The sequence below is a fragment of the Eupeodes corollae genome, chromosome 1 (assembly GCF_945859685.1).
Source record: "Eupeodes corollae chromosome 1, idEupCoro1.1, whole genome shotgun sequence".
Taxonomy (NCBI): Eukaryota; Metazoa; Arthropoda; class Insecta; order Diptera; family Syrphidae; genus Eupeodes; species Eupeodes corollae.
In genome coordinates this window covers 198,844,316-198,869,186 of record NC_079147.1, presented here as the reverse complement: position 1 = coordinate 198,869,186, position 24,871 = coordinate 198,844,316, and the positions used below count along the sequence as shown (strand labels likewise).

General features: G+C 31.2%; 1 protein-coding gene across 3 annotated transcripts in view; it reads left to right on the top strand.

Moving 5' to 3' along the window:
• Positions 1-24,871, top strand: part of LOC129939096 (inactive dipeptidyl peptidase 10) — a 284,572-nt gene that overhangs the window by 112,793 nt on the left and 146,908 nt on the right. For 2 of the 3 annotated variants that reach the window (XR_008780507.1, XM_056046969.1), the window contains exon 1: positions 2,128-2,692. The exons of the other annotated variant lie outside the window; for it this stretch is intronic. The gene's annotated coding sequence lies outside the window, so the exon portion shown is untranslated. Of the gene's footprint in view, positions 1-2,127; positions 2,693-24,871 lie in introns of those variants that run through there. 3 annotated transcript variants of the gene reach the window in all.

Sequence of the window (24,871 nt, the reverse complement as noted above, 5' to 3'; positions counted from 1 at the left end):
TCGAATTCTCAAATTTCAAAATATTAAATATATACAAAGGTAGTGCCCGTGGCTTGATGGTTAGTGCGTTGGACTGTGATGCCAGAGGTCTTGGGTTCGATCCCTGCCTATGCCACCAAAAAGTCTTTTCACGGGTACTGCCTCTTGCGAGGATTTGACAAATTCTCCAAGAGTAACTCTTGTCATGAAAAAGTGCTTCTCGAATTAGCCGTTCGGATTTGGCATATAAACTGTAGGTCCCCTCCATTCCTGACAACATTACTTGCACACAGGAATGGTTGAGAGTTGTAAGTCACTAGGCCCTGGTTCTCAACGGACTGTTGCGCCACCCAATTGATTGATTGAAATATATAAAAAAATTACATCAATCAAGTGCTGACCATTTTTGCCAAAACACTTCTGCAGGTGTTCTGAGAAGTTCTGCATACTCCCTTGAAGCATTTGACGTAGAATTGCTTGAACGTCTTGGGTCACATAAAAAGTAATCAAATGTTAACAAACCTGGTAATCGAAGAGGCCATTCCAAACCTCCCCGAAATGAAAAAAACGATTTTTGCTCTTGATTCTTGGACAACCATATTCTTGTATGGATGAAAATATTAATCAAAGTACAAAATTCCCCGAATTGCGTGGTCTCACATCCGTTTATAGCTCGAGTGTGACATACAGCTGATCAACAAGGGCTGGTTTCAACTGCTTGACGCGCTCTTTCAATATTTTCTTTAGTCCTTGTTCAGTTCCAGGTCTTAAAGAACAAGTTCTGTGAAAGCTATTCCCCACTTCATAATCATATAAATCTTGCGAATTTGAACATGGCTGCCAATATTTAAATTAATTCGGAATCGTCTCTGTGTTTCAATCAACGAAGGGCCCATTTCAATGAAAGTTCTGTAAACAAACACGCGATGAGCAATCGACCACTGGAAACGAGTCGCTACTATCGTAATAATGCGCTTCTTCAATACGTCGCTACAAAACTTTGTATTTCTTCGGCAAGTAGTGTCGTTTCCGGACAAAAAGAACCGCTTCCTTAAAGTTGCTCGTTTTAATAAGAGAAGTTATCGACATTATTATCACTTCGAAAAATCTACAAAACCGTAAAGATAGTTGTTTTTTTTATTTCAGGTATTGTCGATTTTAATGTAAAACAATTTTATTAGTTTTCTACAAACGCTGAACAAAGCCAGCCAAATTATTAATTACATATCTGTTAAATTTTTTTTTCGTATAACATGGCTGCTGCAGGGTTCGGCCCTATTAAGACATGTAAGTCACTTGGTCCTAGTTCTCAACGGACTGTTGCGCCACCTAATTTATTTATTTTACTTTGGTCAGAATTTTGTATTATTATTTATTAAAACATCATAAAAAAAAGTAACCAAAAATTAGAATTTCTGGATTAAACTAATGGATTGATGTTTCTTTACAGTTTCTGGACTATAACCCATGTCGAATTTCTGATATTTTCATGTAAAAATCTTGAATTGATTTTCATACACACTTAAAGTTAATTCACATCTGTGATATTTTCTTAAATAATTTTCCCACTGTACGTACAAAAGTTAGATATATTTTATTCTGGGATTACTTTATCCAGTCAAATAATACTAAATTGCATAAAAGAGAATGTTCTCTTTTCGTGATATCTCTTTGAAAGAGCATGTTTTTTAGCAGAGACAAAATTAATGTTCCCCTAACGAAATCAACACGTTACTTCGTTCGTTCCTAAAAGTAAAGTAGTTAGTTCCTGCTGCGTCCATAAGAGGTGGGTGGAATGGTCGGTTCGGTGGTTCCTGTCACATTTTACCAAAGTGTGAGTAAGGTCGGTGAGTTCGATTTTCAACAAGTCAACACACCACCAGCACCAGAACCAGAGCCAGACCAGCTACCAACAGTCCACCGCCAAGTGCCTGCTCTGCTAATGGGGAGAAAACATCGCATTTCACCTATGACTGAGAAAAACATAGAAAAGTCTCTTCGACTGGAAAAAAAGAAAATGTGTTTTGCGCATTTTCCCTTAGAGCAGAACTCTATGTCTTTTTTGTTTTTCCTATCATCATGCTCCATGATTTCCCGGACCAGAGCAGAAATTCAGACGTATTTTATGTATGGAATATTTTCACGGAGAATCAGTTTCATCTGAGACGCGCACTATAACGGTCGATAAAATAGGAATAAATAAGAATTCCCTAAAAAAATAAGTTAATGCGGTTTTGTTTTTCTTTTTCTCTCATACTCAAAGTACATCAGGAGCAAAACTAGTTGTTAAAGAAAATTAAGTTATTATCCCAAAGAAAATCAAATAAAAATTAAGCAATTTTTTAATCCCTCTCAAGTTTTATTTTTCGAATCTCTGTGTCGGTGAATGTCCTGTTTTTTGTTTGTATTTAAGTGCTTCTGCTGCAGGATAATTTTTCCATGTGATATACACTGAGTGAATTATTTTGTGTGTGACCTATAAAAATAAGAACGGAAACGGAACCAAAGAGAGCGCGTAAAAAATACATAATATTGTTCTTTTTATATATCCTTTATCCTTACACTTACACCATATTGTGCATAATTTTTAATTGTATATACAAACGTCAAAATTTGTTTATAACAGCAACACAAAAATATGTTATAAAGTGTCACCGTCCTTGCAGTAGCATCCTTTGAGCAACAGTACCTTCTCATCATGACAAGAATTGTGGTAATATAAAGGAAACCAAATCTAATTAAATATTTTAGTGTGCTTCCATAAATATTGCGAGTTGATGTTGTTGTGTGGTTTCACCATCCATATAAATATTTCTAATCCTTATTTTATTTCATTTCATTTCATTCAAACACATAAATACAAACAAACATTCATCTAGTCCTGTTTATGTGTAGGTCGTCTAAATCCAACACAATTTTAATCGAAAACAATAAAAACCTTAAATAGAAGCAACAACAAAAAACAAAAATTTATTCATTAAATCCGAGGCCGTAAGTCTCATTAGTCTAGCTCTAGATCCACTAAAAGAAGGAGGGAAGGATACGGGGGTTTATCTAAACACAGGATAATCCAATTATCCTGTTAAAACCAATTTCTGCTAAGAGAACGACCTAAAATCATATTAAGTTGACAAAACAAGAGAGAGAATGGGTAAGAAAGGGGGCGGCAAATAACAAGAGAATCCTGGTATTGTATTTTTTGAATTGTTCCAAAGCTATATGGGAGTCGAATTATAATGTTGATCCTTGTTTTAACGGGGCAAAGAAAAAGTCTCTAAATAAACTTCTGCTCGTATCGTAAACCAAAGTCACACACAAACATTCATACATTCGACAAACCAATGCAGGAATTTTGATTGGAAATACGTGAAGGGAATTTTATTTTTGAACATAAGACTTTATTTAACGAGCGACGACTCGACGCACGATATGGTGGCAAATTTGTGATTGCGAAGGCGGGAGTTTAATTTATATGTATGTCTGCTTCTATATGTATCAATAAGGAACTCTGGAAGAAATTAGCGTGGGAACAGATTTCACGGGAAGTCAAAAGAATGTTTTAAACATTTTGCTAAAGTAACCAAAAGTCTTCGGGGGCTTGTTGGCCGTTAAAAATTTTATATTTAACAACTTTTCTGAGACGAGACATGCACTCGTAGGAGGTATTTAACATTTCGAGAATTGAATAAGAACTTTAATTTGGTCGATATAAATATAGAATAAATTTAAAGTGTCTTAAATTTACAATTTAAAATAAAAATTAAGATTGTTCAATAATTTTGAAAATTTACTTTTAGGGATTTTTAAACAAATACTGATATTAGCAACTCGAATAATGAATTCGTACAATTTCTAAACAATGCTCTCGTTCCTAGTTTTGTTTCTAAATAATAAACAAAAACAAATAGTTGCAAAATATTTGCAGTGTGGGTTTTATATTGAATTGAATTTATCGGAAAAAAAATTAAAATTCTTGTTCTTGTTCTTAATACACTTACAGTACAAATACATCAGACTATGAGTTAAATCCAATAGTTCTGATTTTTTGCTTACTTAAGAATTCCGAACTCAACTCATAATTTGGATTGGGTCCCCGATTCCGTTTATCTGTATGTCTGTCAGTAATCGCCAGAACAGCCCAAACCATTAAATAGGTTGATTACAAAAACTTTGAAAATTAAGAAATTTCATTAATTTTTGTCTTAAGTCTAAAATTTGTTGGTCAAAAATCGAAAATTCGAATTTCCTGGAACGAACCAAAATATTTGTATTCAATCTTCTCGGAAATTTAGTTCTGAACTTGGCTTCTTTCAATAAAAAGAAAATATATGTTTGAATTGCCCCAAAAGGATAACCTCCTTAGAACCGTTATTTTGTTTTTAAGAATTTTTTTCTGTAAAATCCAAATAATATTTAATCAGAAATGTTAATGTTTTTTTTTTAATAAAATTCGATATCTGGAATTGATAAATATTCGTTTTTGAGCAAAAAACTACATTGACTTAAAAATAAATGTATTATTTATTACATAACTTAATATTGGTGAAAAAATTTTGTAAAAGTTCATGAAAAATCAAAAAGCAAGTGCTTGTTGCATAAATTCAAATCCCAAAGGCTTGTAAATGGAATAAACGTCTTGATTATCTCGACAAAGAACTGTTTTAGCTTCAATTTTTGATCCTATTTACAATCATGTTGGAGCTACCAGAGTTGTGAATTTAAACTTCTTTCTTTTTGTGAATTTAAACTTATTTTTTTCTTCGCACAATTTTTCCAAAATTGAGAATTTCGATCCGATGATATCTACCGCTCTAGCGCTAAAAGCAACTTAGTCCATATTTTTTTTTCGAGACAGGAGATATACTGATAAGCTATGAAGTCTTATGGCCCTTGATTCAGAAATAACATCGTAATTTTGACATATACTCATTTATTTCGAGTGGCACCTAAAAACTTTAATTATTGTATAAAATAATTTTCTTTCCTAATTATTTTTCGTTAGTGTTGTAGCATCATCTTTTTAAATTCTGATGTATTCTAACAGTTTCAAGTTTTCAGACAGTATCTAAAGTATTGGTAAAGTAATTTTATTCGAGTAGAATGATAGATAGTTTCTTTATTTTAAGACATAAATTAATAACAAATGTTTTTTTTAAGAACATGGACATGGCAATTCTGCCCTCTACCTGATCAACATTTTATAACAAAAACACAAATTAAATGTAACAAAGATCAAATTCAAATAATAAACATAAGTTCAACTAATTATGTAAACAAAAGAAACAATAGTTGATTAAAGCATCAAGTGTGAATTCAATTGTAAAATACAAATTATATCAATTTTTACAAAATAGTAATTCAGAAACTTTGTTTGAACTTTTAATTGCAATAACTGGTTGTAGAGTTATGGAAAACTATTGCGGTAATTTAGAGCATTTTTGCAGTATCTATGGATAGTTGACCATCCAAAATCTCCATTAAGGATTTCTTAGAGCCGTGTTGGGGGTAGAAAACTGAGTTCGAAATACAGTCGTCGAATATCTTGGAGTAGAGGACACGATTCAAAGAAGTGTGTGGTGTTTTCTACTTGTGCGGTGTTAAAAAGGCTACAGATTTCAGGAAGATCAGTTCGATGCGGCATAGAGTTAAGATTCAGTATTTCTACTCGGGCTCTAAATATGTAAATAATATCCTCAGAAGATAACTATTTACTAAAATAATTAACCTGTGATGTTATTTGGTGGTTGAGGTTTCTATACACATTTCTTGGTAATGTTGTTGAGGCTCTTTAAAAATTTTCACTGAAGATATGTTCGTCAGTTGTGGCGATCAGATCATTGAACATGATGTGCCATTGATTCAAATTGGACTCCATAAAGAATAGATTACTGCCATTTGGAGAAGTTATCTTCTTCTATTCCTTAAATGGGGAGGTATTTGTTTAAGCCTTGTCATAATGGATTTGTGAAGGCTTCTTTCATCCCTCCTCATAACTGTCAATATGTAGTGTGAGTTGGTTTTAAGGTTGGCAATGTAAAAAGATGTTGTGCCAGACTTTACTTGAAGACGGCAATCTGTAAATATCCACAGACTTGGGTACCGTAGCCATGCAGCAGTTCACAGTTGCTTGAAAAACAAGATATTTGGAATTAAGATCAATTTTTTGGTTAGAGTAAAACTAGGGCCACATCAAGTTTAGAGCTACTTTGGCTTCGTTGCTTTTTTCTTTCATGTGTTTCCAAACATTAAGGTTGTAAGACGGCAATACTTCAAGATATTAAAAATAATGAACGACCTTAAAAGGCGTGTTGTTTACGGACCAGTTTTCTTCTGCGAGTCTTCTTCTCTGACAATTTTTTTTTTTAAATCGAAATCATTATTCGAAGTTTTCATATTAGACTTTGGTGCATTTTAAAATCGATGACTGTGTTCTTAGAGTAGTGTTCAACATACCAAGGACTACAAGATAAACTCTGACATTTCAACCGAACTTTTTATTTTACTAAATTCTTATTAGTTCTATCAAATTTTGCTGCGACTCTGTTTCAGAATAAAGGACTTTTCACATCAGAGCTGCCAACATACAAATAACGAATGAATATTCGTCCATTATGACATTACTTTCACATGTCTTCTTTTTATTTGTTATAAGAGCAGATGCATAACAACGACTGGAAAGAAATCTTTAGGTAAAGATGCGGGCGAACATTTTATTCGATGATACTTCTTATTCCGGAGCCCTACATTGTAACTCGATTCTTCTTTTGATTCAATTCGAAACTCATTTCCGTTTCTACTTTCAAATCGTACTACGTATGAAACTTTTTTTGTCCAAAATGCAAGATCTTGATTTGCATGACATATTTATAAATAAATTAATTACTTACTTACTCAATAAGACAAACAAATTCATATTTGTTTTGATAGTAACATCTTAAGGTCATTTAGGCTGTATGACTAGTTTCTGACCTGATTCCTTCTTGCTAAACGGCAAAAATTAAACAAAATTAAATGTATTAGGAAAACTACTTCAACGATTTTTTTCACATAAGCATTTAAATTTAAAATGTTTGCTCCAGTTTAAAAAAACGCTTTTGTTTGCCTTTGACAGTTTTCTTGAGAAAGTTATTTGAAAAATTCTTTGATGGCCTTAATAAGAAAAATTGCGAAAGCAACAACATTTTTGTATTGTTTTTTTTTTTTTTTTTAATTGTGACCTCTTTGAATATATAAACATTCATATAGTCTTAGCAGAGATACTTTCGGATAAATTGTTTACTTTTTCGAACATAATTGATATTGTATGTAGCATTAGCTTTTTTAAAATTTTTTTATTAGTTTTCAAATCGAAATAAAATTATAAACATTTTTAAACTTCTTATTTAAGGAATTAACCATAATTTCATACTCATTAAAATTGTACTATTTACCTGTGCAGATAATGTAAAGGTACAATATTTTCTATGAGTTCAATTTTTTAACAAATTTATTGATCTACTTATTATCTATGTTTCGTACCATAAACAAATCAACAGTTAATCAATTATTATTATTAGCAAAAAAAAAAACGTAAACAATAACAAAATCAAATAAATAATTTATAATGCGGATTTATTTTTGTAAACACTGAATAAATTACATAACTTTTCAAAAAAAAATATTCCTATTTTATTTATTCACAAAGCACAACAACAAAAAAAAACCAATCATTGTAAAAATTAAAATTCAACAATATGCATTTCCATTAGCTGTTTGAATTTTATTTTTGTTTACAACAAAAATAAAATAGTAAATATTTATTATTGATGGAATCCAAAAGATACATGCAATGCATGGGATAGGTAAAGATAAAGCTTTGCAATGAAAATGAGCGTGTTTTTAATTGGAATATAAATATTCTTATGACTAAAAGTTTTGTGTTGTTGTTATATAATAAAAAAAAAAGGAAATAGCTGTACAGAGGTCACAAATTTAGGTGTCAGTTTTTTGGTAATATTTTGTATTCATTTATTATTCAATAAAAATGGTACTTTAGTTACAAAGGATATCAAAGGTCAGAATTTGAATTGTGTTGTAAATTAAATTTAGAAGAACAAGAAGAATAATCACTTTAAAACTTTATTATGACCAAAATTTCTTGTCCCTGCAAATATCTATAAACTTAAAAAGGTACTGGGCAAGGATAGAATCCGTTTTAAGTTCTATAAAAATGCACCACCAAGTTCTAATGCTTAACAACAATTTTTTTTTAATAGGGTTAATTTTTTTTCAAGGTTCAATAACACCTTTATTTAAGGAAGGATTTCCAGATAAATGTGGAAAATATAGAGGGTTTCTGCTTTTGGGTTTAATTAATAAAATATTCACGGAGCTAATCTTTAGTAGGATATGAACAATGACATCCTATGTGAGTTCCAAGTTTGTTTACTCTACAAAGGACAACATATTCAATGTTTTTATCATCGTCCATTTAAATTAAGACAACACAAAAATGCAAATTCTTTTTCTGTTGTTTTTTCATTTGACTTCGCTCAGAACTCACGTAATTCGGTCTTCTTTAAGTTGTCCAGTTTAGGTTAGCACACAAAATCAATAACTATTTTGCAACTGGTTTCAACAGAAACAGCCTCTCAGGTTTGAAATGGAATCTCCCTTTCTAATTCCTTTGAAGTTATAATGTTGGTTTTAAGCAAGGATATCTATTGAGTCTAATCTTATGTAACCTCAATTATCTTAACTTTGTGGAAATAAATATATTCATCACCAAAATATCAGTTTCTCGAATAAGCTTAAAATTTTCGACACACGCAGCCAGGCCAATCATGCTATACGGAGCAGACGTTTCACGTTTAGGGATCGACAACATTTGATGAAGTAGGAAAACTTTTCAGGTACTTAATGAAACAGATCAAGCAACATAATTTGGAAACTAGCATAAAACTCAGTTTATTTGAACGCTTTCTCTACACTTTGACTAAATAAACAAAGTTTTGGAATAGCCTAGTAGAAGACTTAGGTTAATACTAGCTCAAGGAACAAGCGTCCGTAAAACGTTTTATGTTTCAAACTAATACATTCTTCATTAAGTTTCATAAATCTTAGTTGAAGGCAATAAAAGATAAAGAACCTTGTGAGCTTAGTCTTTAAGGCTAGAGGTGATTTATATATTAATTTGTAGATGTCCAATCCATAAGAAATCGCTATTCGCTTGCTTTGGAAAGGAGTCACTTAAATGTTAACAACTTAACTTCCCTTTACAAATTTCTAGCAAACTGTCTCAGATATAGATCCCTGTTAATGAATGAATTTGTTTAAAACTAGATTAACTTCATTTTCAAAATATCAATGAATAATGATTTAGATACAAAAACTTGTTAAGCATGGCTTTGCTGTGTCTCCGACTGTTATAAGCTGGGATTTTAAAAGTATTATTAATGATTTAGATTCTAAAGGACATTGCTTTTGATTGTAGAAGTACAGCTGTGTTACATCGTAGTTAGGAAGAGCTATTACGTCTGCCTCGCTTAATACATTACTGCCAAAAAAGGTTATTATCACTTCTTTAAGGATGGGTCACTCTGCGATGAAATGCATAATGTCTTCTCTCATCGACATTTTGCAAAGCGTCCAAAATCTCTTATCTCAAATATAGCCATAGTTAATTTTTGATTAGAATCAATCCTAAAATATTTTTTTTTCTTTCACAAAGATTGTGCTAAAGAACTTTCTATGTGGCTATATGTACAATTCTATGTTTCTATATGAAGTCCTCTTATGGATGTATTCAAGCCTATATTTTTTGTCTAATTTGGCAATGAGATCATAGAGATCATTTTTGACATATTCTCCATTGCAAGACTGCACGTTAAGGTTAAAATTCATATCACAATATTCAGCCAGTTCCTTTAATTTCTAGACTTTTTGTCAATCTTAAAATAGGCATGTTAAAAACTGTCAAAAAATAGTCAATATATAGCTTTAGCGGTTCTAACGTTCGTGATTTTTCAAAAGTTTTATATATTTTATACTCCCAAGTTTGCTCTGCATACAGCATTAAAGATTCGGCTACCGAAGTAAAAACTTTGTATTTTATGCTATGGGAAACATGATGGTTTGTAAAGCATTTCCTCCAAGTACCGCTTATTGCTTTACAAGTTTCTTCCTAAAATGGAATTCCATTTGTATAATGCTTGTTATCATTACACTAAGGTATTTACATATATGCTTTCACCACTTAAATTGGTTCGCTGTTTTCATTACTGCTCAGTCTACCAACACCATATTTTTTGAATAAACCATTTAGTTCCTCTGTTCGGAGTACAACAAGGCGGTTGAACATTAGTTGCAGTGTATTGGGTGAATAAGCAAAAAGGACATCATCGTCGGCAAACAGAAGTGCTTTTATCTTGGTTTTAAAAACTCTATCCCACCAGGTAGATTGTCAATGATGTCGTGGATTAACGGAAAAACAAGATACGGACTTAAGGGTCATCCTTGTTTCACTTTAAATGTGTATTGAAACCAATACAAACTTTCCTCAACATTCCACACCGCAGTTATATTTCCTTCACACAGGTTTTCTAGCACTCTTCCAATTAATGTTGACATCCCCTTATTGTACTGCTTGTAAAACAAGACTCTCCTATCGATAGTATAGAAGACGGTCTTAAAATCTATGAGTATAACTTGTTTTTTAGATTCTTGCTTAAAACTATGACAAAATTGATTTAAATTTAATTTCAAGCAAAATATGTGAAAATTGAATAAATTATTAAGACATTTTGTTTATAATTTAAAATGTAATATTTATTAAACAATTATTATTAACATTTCAAATTTGCATTATTAATGTTAAGAGTATTTGATGTTAATTTGTTAGTAATATTAATTTAAAATTGAAAGCGCTTAGCTGAAAGACAATACAATATGTTATGTCAATATATTGTATTATTACAATACTAACATTTGAATTATCTAAATATATTAGGGCATACTACTAGTCCAAAAAGTCTCCGTACAGCACCCTAATTTTAGTGTTTTTTTTTTTGAAAAAAGTACTAGGAATAAATGTAAAAACCAAAATGGTAACATTTCACCTTTTTTACCAAATTTAAAAAAATTGTGATTGTGATTTTCAAAAACCCGTTTTTAATATATTTTTATAGTAAATATTTAATCCCGAATTATCAAAAAGAAAAAGCTGCTGTACGGAGACTTTTTGGACTGTGTGTATATCAAGTTATCAAATAAGAGCGCTACAAAAGTTTTTTTTAAATAAGACAAAATCCGTTTTGGATATTAATGCAATTTATATCTGTGAAAGTACGTTCGATGCCATTATGTGCGAAGGAAGATCGGAAGATAATGATACTGTTGCAATTTCTAGTTCGATATTCTTACGAATACCGGACGCGTCCCGACGTTATGTATATATTCCAAAGAAACAAAAGAACAAAGAAATTAGTACTTATCTTTTCCTTCCTATTTTCTTCCTTTCACAAGCCTCACACCTCGATCCTCGAATCTTAATTTTTCTAATTAACTTCTTCGAGTTCCTGATCGTTAGACTTCTTCTCGATTTTTGTTTTTCTTTGAACTTTCTCGAGAAATAAGAATAGTTGGGAAGGGGTCTGAACTCGCCATTATGTTTCGGCAAATTTTGGAAACTCATCCAACAACTTGTCGAAACCGTGATTGTGTGTGTGAAAGCAGAGTTTCGTTGAGAGTCAACAACGGTGGCTTTCCAAAGAGCCAAAGCTTCCAGGAAGCCGTGATGCTGTGACCGACAATCACGAAAACGAATGTGTGTGTGACTGGAATGGCCTTACAAGCAAGCAGTAAGAAAATAGGGAAAAGTTCGAGGAATTTGTAAAGGAAAAAGAAAAATTGGGGAGAAGGAAAAAGATCAGGAAATCAAAGAAATTAATAAGAAAAATTAAGATTCGAGGATCGAGGATTTGACCTTACGAAGGTCATCAATCGTCGGTATTGTTGGAATAGGCCATAGACTTGACGTAGCCCCCACATTAAATAGTGTAACTTCTTCAAATCGCGTGACCGAGGCGGCCAAGCGACTGTACCATTTCTTGATATAACACGTTCTCCAAACTTCGTTTCAAATAAATTGATTGTGACATTCGCTGGGTGGCTTGTGGCGCCGTCCTGTTGGAACCACATGTCCCCCAAGTCCATATCATCCAATTGGGGCCATAAATATTCGGTTACCGTTGAACGGTAGCTATCCCCATTCACAGTACGGCCCAATGACGCCGCCTTGACATAAACCACACCAAACCGTATTTTTTCGGGATGCAATGATGACTCATAGAGTGCGTGTGGATTGCTGCCTGACCAATACCCCATATTTTGTTTATTGACGAAGCCATGCAGGCAGAAACGAGCCTCATCGCTGAAGATGATTTGTCGATGAAAATCCTAATCATTTTCAAAGTTGCTGATCAGCCCAATTCACGAACATACAAAGCGTCTGGTGGTCAAGTGGCTTCAGTTATTGCGTCAATTTAATCTTGTTAGGATGTAGGCCAAGATTTTTTCGCAAAATTCTACACAACGATGACGCAACAGAGATGCCAAACGCTTGAGAACGACGTGTGAGATACACATTTTTGCAGCACTTCTGTGTTCTACTGGTACGGGAACATTTTGTAGACGCTCAATTGTTGATCTACTAGGACGACTATGAATCTTAACGTTGAGACCACTGACTCCGAATTTCGGTTGTAAATTTAAACATTTTTGACTCGTTTTTGGCTCATATATCTTTCCAGCATGAAATGGAAAATCTTACTGAAGAGAAATGTCAAAAGAGCGGCAAGAAATATGTCGTCGTTTGTTGTCCATATCGCTCTCCTTTTGTAGGGTCCCTGTTGAAAAACCCGTTATATAGTCATGTTTTAAACCATATTTTAAACAAGTTAAAGTTATATTCTACTACAATTCTATTACAATTTTACTTAAACTTATACAAAATGGCCTGTAGAGGGGAGAAGAAAAAAATGCGTTTTATAGATATAAAAACAGATAAAACATAAGTTCCGTCGTGTTTTTTTTTAAGGCGTTCGTTTTAAAATGGGTTTAAATTGTCTATGAATAACATAAACTGAAGTTTAGTTTAGCCAGCTTTTGATGGTTTTCCGGTTGAAAAGTTTGTTCGTGGTTAAAAAATAAAGAACTTTTTCTGTGACTTGGTTAATTAATTTTTAAGACATTTTTACCAAAACCAATTCGTGGAACAGAAAAGATTAGTTAGGTACTCGATTCCGGGAAAAAATTACCACTTAGGCTTAATGACTCAATGCACCTGAATGAGGGCTATTACAGAAAAGCTTAAGGCTTAATTTTTTTCAATTTTGTTGTCTCCGCGTTGCCACAAGAAAATATCAATCTTTTTATTTATTTACAGGATTGCGCGCCACATAGTCTTTTATTCTTTAAGTACCTGCCTACCCACACACATCCCACATAAACATAATTATCATTAAAATGTCCTGCATTTTATGTAAATCTACCCTTAATGTTTTATTTTGACCGAGGATATTTTATGAATATAAACATTAAGTCTTCTATACGTACATACCCACTCTGTCTCCTGAAACATTATAGCTTATAGCTTTTAATGGGCTCTTAAAATTATTAATCTCCAAATACATTAACCACAGAGCCTTATAACCATAGCCCTTCCAGAATTAAGGGCAGGAGTATCACCCATAAGCCCTCTTCTCGTCAAGATGATATAAACATAACAGAACACCCGTCATTATGAAATGACGTCATAAAACATAATTTCGATGTTTGCTTTGACTATAAATTGGTCAAAGTCCTTCCATCGCCATCGTCCGTGTCGTTAATAAAAACTTACCTACCCCTAAAAAAATGTTGTCACAAAGTAAGAAAAGGAAGCCATTAAATCATCCCTGCAGGATTGAGTGTTTTCTTGATCTTGGTGTATCATGTGTCATCATACGAGTATAAGCAAAAAGGTGCTGAGTGCTGACAGTAAAGTCATGAATGGATAAGCGATTTTCGAATCGAACAGAACTTACTACGACTGAGCTAATAAATTGGCGGGCAAGCCGATATAAAAGTTCGTAGACCTATAGAATAATGTTGAATTATTATTTTTGTTGTTGTTAGTTGTTATTAGTTTTTGTATCTCTGCCAATCGATTGGAACTAAGCCAAGTTTTCTATTTTTTTCATAGTCGATAGGTTTTATTTCGCTTCATTTAGCCAGTCTGATATTTCCTGTTCGAGGGAAGCGATGACGGTTGTTTTTTTGGATACGTGAAATAGCTATTGGCCTAGTTATGCGACGACTACGGCTACAACAACGATAACAATATGACTATATATTTTCTGGTTTGGTGTTTCGTCTGAGAGCCCTTACAGCCAAGTACACTGTATAGAGAACATTTCAAGGGATATCCGGTATCCTCTAGGCTATATAAGAGAAAGATAACGCAACAAAAAAAATGGGGAATTGACGTCTAAAAAGGATATCAGATTGTCTGTGATGAAGAGGAGGTTGAGTGTTTTAGTTTTAATACACTTTCCTTTCTATCTTGATGGTTTTTTTGTTTTTGTGTTTGTTTGGAAAAAAAGTAGATAGCGATTGGAAAATGAGCTAACAGAGGTCGACTTTTCGTAAAATTTTATTAATCATAGACTTTTGTAATTATAGTGCAAAAACAAACCAAATATTTTATTTGCAATGGAAGTATAGATATTTTAGGAAATTAGTCATTGAATGAATCATTTCGTAAAGATTGTGCTTACTGCGAATTGGGCAGTTTTAAAAATCCAAACCAAAGGTAGACAGGCCTTAGACCGAAGTAAAATTCTCTACTCAACTCTCCACTTAATTACATAAAAGGTATTTTAAGTCGTTGTTTTTTGTCATAGGTCTTAAACAAATTTGCTTCTTATAGAATGTATTTTTATTTATGAAATTTCGGTAAAAAAGGACCAGGGATCTGTTTCATTAAAAATTTGTTACTATTCACTTTGTAACTTTGCAAATTACGTTTCACCAAACTCAAATTTGCAAAGTCTTTTTTGAAAAGTGTACAGTTTTGTTATTTTGCAAAGTATTTTGTATTTTTGTTTCACCAAACTTCGCAAATCATATTTAGAATTTTAAAAAGCTTTTCAGTAATTGGCAAAGAAAAATTTGTATTTGCAAATAAGAGTTTGTTTCGAAAAGTTGTCGAAAACCAATAAAAAAGTATTTAAACCGTTTTGAAAATGAACAAGTAAATAAAAGTTAACAAGGCAATGGACATAGGCTCCTTTTTTTAATTTTGTCGAAACTACCACTGAACATTAATTTTGAAATTTTCAGTTTTAAAAAAGTCTGACTTTGTGAAGGTTCTTTAATCCATCGATTTCGTAGACATCTTTTAATAAAATTTGAAAGTTTATAGCAAAATAAAATATTTCTTTTGAAAAACTGTTGTATGATAGTTTTTAAAAAAATTAATCGTTTTGAACAATATTTTGAAAACGAAGATTTTAATAATAGTGACCAGAGTAATGAAACTAAGTATTTAGTATCAATATCGGAAATGATTTTTTTTGACAAAAGAGAGTTTTCGATTAATGAAAAGTACTGTAGAATGTTTGTTGTCTAAAATTGGATAACCAAAGAAATCTGTGTTTTAAACCCTCGAACAACTTTTGGGTGCTCTATATTTGACTGGAAATTAATCCTAATATCACGGTGTTGCAGATGCACGGAATAAGCAAAAGAAAAGTCTGCAAAGTATTTCATCGAGTATCGCATATTATCATTTGCTATCCACAAAATTTTTCAAACATAGCCTCTCAACTTTTTCTTAAGAAGGATTACATTATGTCGCTTATTGTGTTGATGGTACCATCATGAATATTGATCTATTGCAACTTTTTAAAATACGAATTAATGGGAAAGTTGTGTTTTAAATTGGTGAAACACTTTTACTTTTCATTTTTCAAAGGAAGTCAGCAAAATTGAAAAATGAGAAAGGTCTTTTTACTTTGCAAACTTGTCGAAACACTTTACAATTTTACTTAGCAGGATAGAATTTGTTTATAAAAAATTGCCATGTGAAAAGTTGTTTGTGAATAAGGTGATGTAATAGAACGCCTGCTGAATTCTGCAAAAAGTAAGGTTTGCAAAACTAAATAAAAGATATTTGGGACTTCAAGTTACTTTAGAAATATTTTTTATTTTTATTATTTGAAGAAAGAAAACCTTTAAATAAATTTAAAACTTAATAAAGGTAGTTATTATAATCGGTCCGATTTGTCAAATTGTAACTTGTCCGGACGTTTCAAGGTCCATGGAAAATAAATCAATGGTTAGTTGTTTTCGATGTATGTATGTATGTATGTGTGTGTACGTGTGGGATATCTTTTTTCGTCGGCAATATCTCTGCAATATCTCCACTAAAGTTATCTACTTTTAATGAGTAATACCATCAAAAATTGCGAGAAAAACTTTCATATGTGTGGGTGGTTTTTCTTTTTACTTTATCAACAATTTGGTTGACCTAATTTCGCTAGCAACTTCTTTGTACTCATTCATTGTACGTTGCAATATGATACGAAATTGCTACAATTTAAAGAAAATTAATTTAGCGATTTTTTTTATAAATCAAAAACACTGACAAAAATATTTGCCATCTCGAATATTTTGTGAATAAAAAATGATATAATTTCAAACTAATTTTATGGTAAAGAAAACATAGTTTATAATTTGTTTTGTTATATTTGCCAACATAAATACTTAACAAAAACGGTAAAAGTTGAGTTTCGAATCCATTATCTTTAGAATTTGTTTGTTTAATTGGGCTTTTGAGATCCTTGATGGAATTAGTAAAATAGTTTATCTTTTTATACTCGCTGGTCATTTTCCAGCTTCTTCTATTAAAATTTGGTTGGATAAATTTCAAAGTAACAATTAAATTTAATTTTTTTTTACTGATTTAATAAATAAACAATTTAACGGCATAAATCAGTAAATAAATTAATTAAATAGATAGAAGAACATTTTTGACTACATGAATCGAAAATATTAACCTAATCTTTGAAAATTCGAAAAATATTGCATCAAAACTAATCATTAATTGTGACTACTTTTTCAAAAATGTTAGCTCTTAATGAAAACCCGTTAAGTATTATTATTATTAAACCCTTATTAGCACTTGAGCTATTTAAGTGTTCGTTCTTGAGATAGGTATTACAAATATTTATATTCGATTTTTTGTATTTTTAATTTTAATATTATTTATAAGAATGCATTAGATTTAATTTTCTAAACAAAAATTACGTGTCAAAAACGTCATTCTTTATAAAAGAAAATTATTCCTAAAGGAAAACAATTCTTGTTCCTAGAATATTCTAAGTGAAATATTTGTTTTCCTTAGACCAATATTTTTGAATCTGTAATACTTTTTTCGAAGTTGGTCTTTCTGACAGTTCTTTTCTTTTGCCATAATAAATAGAAATAAAAAAAAAAAGAATAAATAATCTTAAAAAACGGTTTTAATGGTTTGACTTTCTCGATGCATCGTGTGCTGTGTTCAATATTCTGCCAAAATATCACAGAGCTGCTTATTCGAGTAACCATGGACACTAGTACGTATTCAGAAACGCCGCCGTATAGTGCGAACGAAGAAGCTTTAGTTGCTGTGGAGCAGAATATCGAAGAAGACCCGAATGAGTCCATTCGCATTGGTACGCAATAATTAAAGCTGCGTCTGAATTGATTTATGTAAAAGTGGATTACCTTTAGTTCCAACATGATATGTTGAAAGATACTATACAGCTAACGAAAGAATCAATTTATTGATGAAAACTTTTGGCGATTTATTACTGACATGCGGCCCTAATTGCTTAAAAAAAATTGTAAAATTGGGCCTTTTGGTCCAATCAACTCAAATATTAATATTTGGACTACTTCCATTTCAAAAGAAAAGCTTTAAACTTTTCTTTAAAAGTTGGTGTTCTTAGTTAGAAAGTGTTTTTGATCAGAAGGTATTTACCTACCTATACTTATCTTGTGTACATATAAAAAACTCCTCAAAAATAAATATTTAAAAGAGTTCGAATTCAATGAATAACACACCTCCTTCTAGTTTATAACTGATAAATTCATCTTTAAAATAAATGCAAAATTTTAAAAGACAAGTTCCCACTGCTTCACTCAACTCTTAAATTTATCATGAATGAATATAGAATTAAAATATCTGGACCAGAATTAATTTACCATAACCAACTGTACAATTAAAAAAGTTCACAAAGCCAAATAAATTATAAATATATACAACAAAACCAGACAAAAACTAGAACCAACTAAAAGAGAAACGCATACTTTACAACTCGAATGCATTTTATAAAATTTTAATTTAAATATAAAAAATATTCTCATTAAAAATATCGCACCTTTTCTTGCAATTCTTTCAACAAAAAAAAACAAGTCTCGAAACAATTTCTATGAAAATAAAAAGAAATGGAATTTTTATTAAATAACTTTTTATTTTCTCTTCTCTCATTTTAACGCATAAACTTTTCTGACGAAAAAGAACAAATTAAAAAAATGAAAATGTCTTCTAATTGCGCTTTTGACTTCAAAAAGTAATAAACACAAAATAAAAAGAAGTTTCTAAGTCCTTTAAACAAAAAAAAAAGAATTATAATCGTGATGTGTGCATTTTTCTTGGTTTCCTAATGAATATTTAATTTGGTTATAATAAGAGAGAGAAGACGAACGCTACGTTGCGACGTTTTGACTTTGCGACTTTGCGTGATTGCTTTTCAAAACCTAACTCAACTACAACAAAGAAGTTCAATAGAAATTAGTCACGTTACTTACGGCAAAATTATTGTAATACTTATTGGTAGTTTCCCCTCCTCTATAATTCAACAAATAACTAAAACAAAAAAGAAAAACAATACATTCACATGTTTATGTTGTAGCAAGAATAAATTAGATCTGATTTCTTTGAGTAGCCAAAATGGCGCCCAACGTAAGGCACATTTTCTATTCTCTGAATATGTTTTGTGGATAGAAAATGTTGATATTTGTTTTGCTTTTGGTTTTCTTCTTGTAAAGGGTAAGTTTTGGCAATAAAAAAAAATAAAAGAAAAGAAAATCAAAAGAAAGAAAGAAAAACATTCGTAGTTTTTCTTCGGGGTAAACCATCAGCAAGAGTGTGTGTAGCTCTAGACTAAAATCTGAAGAAAAAACGTGTGTGTGAGAGGAAAATGTTTGTTCGAGGATGAGAAATAATTGAAGTCGTTAAGAAAAAATTCGAGTGAAAATGAAATCTGTGGTAGAAAATTTGCCAAGCATAAATATGTGGGAGAACGAAAAGAAGTCGATTTATTGACCTTCGTATCTGGGAGAAATTCGTGTTCGTTATTTTTCTTGTTGTTGCTCGGAGCTCACATGTGAATAATCAATTCCTGGGTTAAACCGTGGTCAAATCGATAAATTTTCAGAGATTGATCTCGATAAACATTTTTGAACTGCATGGGAACAGTATAATCCAATAAAACGAATATAAATCACGTTCCTATGATTTCTATGACTTATAGAAAAGGTTTAAACGAATTTTACTTTCACTTTTGTTGAGAAAAACCTATAAACCAATGCCATTTTTATGATATTTTTCATATTTTTGAAAGAAATATTATTTTTTTATGAGATGTCGATGACGATACTAGGGTATTGTGTAGTAAAAACTAAGAAAAGTCCTTAATGCTATACACAATAAACATAAGTTAGACCTTTCACACTAAGAAGTAGCTTGTTTATGATATTTCAAATGAAACAACAATCAAGATAAAAATTCAACCATAATAAAAAACGAATGTACAATCCAAATGGCGAGTTCAAAAAGAGACTATAAACTTTTGTATGTATAAAAATGGCTCTGGCACCAATAGTTAAATTTATGTTCTTTTATATATACTTCTTAATAGTTATCAAGAAGAGTTAAATAAAAAAGACTTAAAAGAATTATAAAATCTTCATATGTCACAAGAAATGGTGGTAATGTGGATTATAAAATATTTAAAGGATAACAATTTCTTAGCACATTTTTTCTGAAATGAATAAAATAAGAATTGACCCGACTGAATGCAAAACGATTTGAGATGATTGTGGGTATTTTTTAATGAACCACTGAAAATTTAATTTGGGTAATTTAAAAAGGATGACATTTTTATGGAGAATAAAGGAAGGGAAATTTAAAAGTTTTTACGTCTGAAATATTTAACTAAATACAAAGTTTAGGAAAAAAACAAAAACAAAAATAATCTCCAAACCAAAGCGGCCAAGTCTTCAAAGTTAAAACCCTCAAAACAAATTTTATCATATTATTCGATATTGTTAAGTTAAATTAAAACAAATAGTTTCAACACACAATTATTCAGAAATTGAATCAGGAACTTAACATTTTTGATTGCAATATTGATGGTAAACATCGAGTATAATAAGAATACCTTACAATCCTCCACTTAAGCTTATAAAATGCATACATTGTAAAATGTTTCTGAACCTTTTCAGTTCTGTCTATTGAATTATTGTAATAGGGGTTCCAAATAATGCTACATTATTCTAGAACCGACCTTACCAGTGAATTGTACAGAGATTTTAAAATATATGAATCTGAGAATTCCTTGGTGTTTCCTTTTAAAACACCAATCATTTGATTTGCTCTGTTTATGATATAATCATAGTGCGGTAAGTAGGAAAGTTTTGTATCTAAGATAACTCATAAATACTTCTTTCTTTTTACACGCTCTAAATTTGCATGACTGATAATATAATCAAACACTATGGGATTAGAATTTTTGAAACACGACAAGACTTGACATTTAGAAGCATTTAACAGTATGTGATTTAGCTTGCAAAAATTAACGAGCCTTAACAGATCGTAAAAAGAAGAACACAATCGGCTTGACAAGAAATCTTAGGGTAAAGTTTGAGATCATCAGCGAAAAGAAATCAGTTTGTATCATGAAAAATATCAGTTACATAATTTACAAACAACAAGAACAATAATGGACCCAAATGGCTTTCTTGTGGAACACCAGATGGGACCGACACATATTTCGAGAGCAAGCTATCAACTTTTACTATTTGAATTCTATCAGCTAAATATAATTCCAGCCACTTAAGTAGGGAAGAGTGAATACCTAGAGAAGTTAGTTTGTTAATTAAGATTCGATGATGAACTCTGTAAAATGCCTTTGCTAAATCTGTAACAATAACTTCTGTTTGCAACCCTTTTTCAATATTTGTAATAATGTTATTGCTTATTGTTGCTAAGTTTGTTGCGGTTGAAATTATTGTTATGTTCAAAAGTTGTACATCACTACATATAAAAGGGCTTTTGTCATTATGTTTTAACAATCATTTTGCTCAAATGACCGCCGCGTCTGGCACGAATTAATTCCAGCCGATCTGCCCAACTTTTTATAGCAATTGATGAAGTAATAACGCGCCGAATATTCTGTTCCAAGTTGAAAATTATCTCGTGATTAACTGTGTTGACAAGCGATTGCGCATAACCCTGCACTAAATAGTGCACCGGTGTAAAATCCAAGATCTTGGAAGTAGGTCCGTGAAATAGGTCAGTTACGTGAAATAAGGCAAAGTGAAATAAGACCAACTTTCAAAAATTGGTCTTATTGCACTTTACAAAAGTCATATTGAACCTTGAAATAAGTCTAAATTATTTTGAAAAGCAAGACCAACTTGGTTTAGCGGTGATTTATGCATAGCCCTCCCCCCCTGGTTGGGCACACTACTGTATTTGAGATACTTGCTAGTATTCATCTAAGGGATGAAAGATGCTGCGTGTGCACTAAAAATTTGTTCAACTTAATTGTTTCTCACCAGCAAACCCATTATTTTGGGAATATATTCGCACCACTTTCAAACGGAAAGGAGAAAGTCTATTCATTATGACATGACATTTTGAAAACAAACTGAGCATAAATCAAGTGACAGCTGTCAAAAAGAGTTAATCTAAAGTAGTATTGCCAGATTGAAGGCCACACGTCGAAAAGAAATCGTTTTGAAAATTTTTGAACAAATGCAATCAATAAAAGAAAAACTGATCAGCAGGCTGAGTAAAAGCACCCCCTCTAGCTGCCAAGGGTATTGGAGAAGAAATAATATGGTAAGACAGCTCTTAAAGCTGTGAATTCATGCAATCAAGGCATAAAATCCCAAAAGTTATTTTACGGTGCTTTAAAAAAGATTCCTCTGAGATTTATTTCTTGTACATTTTGTTTTTAGAGATTATGAGAAGGTAAATTGTTTTGTCTGGAGATTTTGTGCAATAGTGAGTTTATTTTTGGACATTTGGTACACTTTAATTTAATTATATTCAACCGTATTTTTTATGAACAATCTGCAAATTTGCTGTTGTATGTACTCAAATAACTAGATTATGAAATACTGACATATACCCATATTTTTCACGTGGGCTCAAAAAAATTCTTGAAGGTATAAAATCAAAAGGATCTTTGTGGCCAAATGTGATCACTTCTTCGAAGAAAAAAAGAACAAACAAAAACTGTGGCTATTGACACCATTTTTGTTTTGGAAATTTTCTATTTTTAGTAATTGCCCACTTGTCAAATGTGAAAAGATCAAATAGATGATATTAAAATGCACTTCATACACAAGAAAATCCAGAAATACTGGACAACAAATTATATTTCTATGCATAAAGACGGTTTTGCTTGATAGTTGATCATTTAATAATGATTGATTATTTCTTTACTTTTAAATTTGAGTGAAAAAAACAAATAAATTCTTCTCTGAATATTTATGAATTTGTAAAAGTTCAAAAAAATGAAAAAAATGGGAAAAAAATGATTATTATTAATGATTATTTGAGAAGTAAGCACATTGTTTTCTTACCCTCTCAATTTAAGCATTGAAAAAGGTGAATGGTTTTAAATAAGGTATCATTAAAAACGATTACAAAATTGGTATAAAATATTCAATCAAGAAATATTACGACGATGTTTCAATGACGTAAATTAGTCAGTTGTCACCCATCAATCAAAAAGATCTTTTTTTTTAATAATACGTACAGGAGTTTAAGGGAAGTTGGTGAAACTCCAGATCAGAGACAAGAGTTATGCTGAATTTGTGGATGTTTTATGTACATTAGCATTGTAAACGATGACTAGATCAGGAGGGTAGACAAAATTCTTTCATCGGTTAGAAAATCAAACATCTTGCTACATTTTTGGTGATGTTACATGTGATCATTCTACAAAAAGTAGTTTATGATACATTGACAAAGTGCGTCTCTTCTTGGAAGAATACATATCCCAAGAGGAAGGATGCATAAAATGCTCTTCAAGTTGCAAGTAAATTTAAAAGTCTTAGAGTCAAGTTCCAAATTCCTCTAAACCCTTTTTTTTTGTGAATTTTAACCGGAACATCATAAATATCAGTCGTTGTTGGTTAAAAATCAATAAATTGTAAAATCAAGTAACTTTTTAATCTATATGACAGTTTTTCAATTATATTTCACTCCTCATGATTTAAATTATATTGAAACTAAGAATATACATCTAATATTAGTATTTAGTATTCATTTATTTTCTTCATTAGCTTGCACTTTAAGATACAATATTTTATTTATAGTGTAGCTTGTAAAATGTACACTGTACAGTAGCTACGTACATAATTGATTTTAATTCAAGTTTTATATATTTTTACAAATTTGCGAATATAACTTAATCTATGCATTATTAAATTAAAGATTAAGTTCCTTGCCCATTTGTTTTGTGTTATTAATACTTTTTATTTCTCGCGGCAATGAATTACAAATTCAAACATCTAGAATTTAAAATAATTGAAAAAGTAACGTTTCAATGGATCACCTTTTTTCTTGTAATTTTGTGCCTAATTTTGAAAAGTTTTAAGTCGCATGTTAATGAAAATAAGGTCCCCCAATTGTGGCTATCAACGCAATTTTGCTTTCTCAATATTACATATATTCAAACAATAATACCAAAAACTTTATATAAAAAAAACAGCTTAGAAGAAATAAATAACGTTTTTGGTTTACTAGATTTCGATTTAGGTTTAACAAAAAAAATCAATTTGACCGCACAAATTCACAAAGTTCCCAAATTAAATAATAATTTATTCCAAACTACACAGATGTGGATAAAAATATACAAAAAAGTAGGTGAAAAAACAACTGATCAATCCATTCCATAATATGTTTATGATTTTATCCATCGTTAAGGAAATCAATATATTGAAAAAACATCTTTCATCATTTGTTCCAGTATAAACCACCAATCTTCGTTTTGGTTTCTTTTTTCTCTTAATGTGTTCTAATTTTCCTAACTTCTTTCATGGGGCGAAAATTAAATGCCATAATAAATCACATTTAACGAGTAATTATTTAACTAATAAAATTTTCCCTTTTTATGGCCTTTTTTATGGAAAATGAAAATAAACACAAACAAAAAGAAAACCACATCATACGAGTCTAAGAACTATTTATGGAGACTTTTGACAAGTCAACAAGTTGCAATCGCTTAGTTGACCTTTATTGAATTAAGAACAGTCTTCTTTATTGTTTTCAGTTCAACTCACTTGTAATTGCTGCCAAAAATATTTATAAACTCTACACTGTATGAGTAGAGACTTGCTCTTGTGATAAGTGACTTTCATCAGTATCGTCATTGAGCTTTATATTCAGGGCTGAATTATTTCTTATAAAGGCCGGTATTCAAAAGAATGAATGCAATAGTATGGCGCCCTCATAAATGAAACATACAGAATTTAAATAACACGTTGATCACGGAACTCTTGGGGAAGTCGTCTGACGAAAAAAAGTGTT